Genomic DNA, 2,013 nt, shown 5'->3' on the forward strand with positions numbered 1-2,013 from the left:
GAGCTCAAGTCCTTCCTATCACACACTCAACCCCAGTACGACATCTCCACTACCAACATCGTCACGTTTTTCACATCAGAGGTTGTGAAAGGTCCCAGAAAAGGCAGGCTCAGAGTGGTTTTTTATTGCATTATACATGTGAGCAGGAGCATGTGCAGGGTCTTTCTGCTGGCTCTGAAAACAGGCAAAACAATGTCTTTTTAAGGCTCTTTGACAGACAGAAGATGACTACCCTTTCTTCCTAGCTCCCCAAATGTCATTCTCCAATTGAAGACGAATCCCAAACCAATAAAAGTTGATTGCTAGCACATGGCAATTAACTAAAATTTGTTTTCATGCCTCTGTGCATTAACAGGGACATGACTGATTGTGTGAACTGCAGCAGAGAAAAAAAGCTTTAAAGTCTGATATAGTGAGCAGAAGACAAACAAAATTATGTATTTTCTGTTTAGAACTTGTCCATTTCTAAGAAAACCTAAAGTGCCACCAAATAGATTTGAGGCCTACAGAAATTCAGAGAATAAATATAATCTCAAATAGCACAGATTGGAGAGAATTTTATCCCCACAGGGACCACAGCTAGTCTGTTGGAAATGATGCACAAACTTTCTCCTTGAAATAAAATCAGACACAGATTTCTCATACCAGAAATCCCGTCGGTACGTGAATTTTTAGACAGTGCAACATCATCTACTTCCCAAACTGGGGGCATGCTCAAGTTCAAGGGGAATACTCAGTAGCTGTTTCAGAAGGTTTAGAAAGGGAACAGCATGTAACAGGTTAAAAACAGAATGCCAGCTTTGCTCATGACAGTCTTAAAGGAAAAAGAACAGTGTAAAATGAAGAAAGGCAGCTACAAGAAATAGGAATGGGAAAACAAATACTATTTTTTACTGTACAACAAGATGATTCTTTCTGATTATGAGAGCGCAGAGCCTGTGAATAGGAAGAAAGATAAATAATTCTTAGCTTCATGTCTTTCTTTAGGCAAAAGACAAGTGTTCATCCAGAGCTGCCCCTTGGTGCTACTCTGTAAGCTCTGTTTTCCAAACTGTGTGTCTCACCTCGCTTTTTCATAAAAATCTTCCCCAAATGTTTTTAACAGTCGTCCCTGCACTACTTTTGTGCTTACATCCAAAGTGCACAGCCTGACATGACGGGCCTTTTATGCCAAGGATACGGTTACACGGCGTTAAGGACACTGACAATGCTCAATAAATTGTGGGCAATCATCATTCCAGGACAACAACTATTTAATAGTGCTGAAGTTGAAAGACACCCTTCTTCTACAAGTTAATGCTGACAGTCTGTAAAACTGCACAGAAGCGTAAAAGATATTTATTTTAATGTATAAACAAAGTGTGTATCGCAGGCCATCTGATTTATCTTCGCAGTGACAGAACCAGGAAGCAAAGCTAAACGGATCCATTTGTCTCCGTGTGCTGAGGGACAAGAGGTAGAGCATCACTAACCGTGCTGCTTCCCTGTGGGGCGAGAGGGCTCCTGACAAAAGAAAGACGACTGCCAAGATTCAGTGTTGAGCAATGCTCTTGGGGAAGAGCTGGGTGGTATTACCTAACCTTTCTGCGATCTTGAGTATAATTTTAAAAATGCCAGAAATGCCCATTTTCAAAAAGCTCCTTAACGCCGGTTTTGCCGACTGAAGTTGCAGTTTGTGAAGCGATCGCAGCGCCTCGGCCCTAGCGCAGCACGGAGGATCTATGGGCAGGGCAGCACCAGCGAGCGTGAGGACTTGTTCTGGGATGGCACCGAGTACAAGGGAAAGCAACGTTTGACCTGACATGCAGTGTTGAAGCACGCTCTAGATAAGACTGGAGATAATAAATAAAAAGGGAAACCTGCCCAACAAATCAATAAATGTCTTGCTTCAGTCCCTTCATTTACCCAACAGCGTTCGTGGTGCCTGTGAGCCCACAGGTCCACGTGCAATTGCATCACTCGCAGCCTCGCAGCTCCAGCTCGGTGTCACAGCTCTCTCTGCTGCGGGTCAGC

The sequence above is a fragment of the Apaloderma vittatum genome, unplaced genomic scaffold (assembly GCF_000703405.1).
Source record: "Apaloderma vittatum isolate BGI_N311 unplaced genomic scaffold, ASM70340v1 scaffold16907, whole genome shotgun sequence".
NCBI lineage: Eukaryota > Metazoa > Chordata > Aves > Trogoniformes > Trogonidae > Apaloderma > Apaloderma vittatum.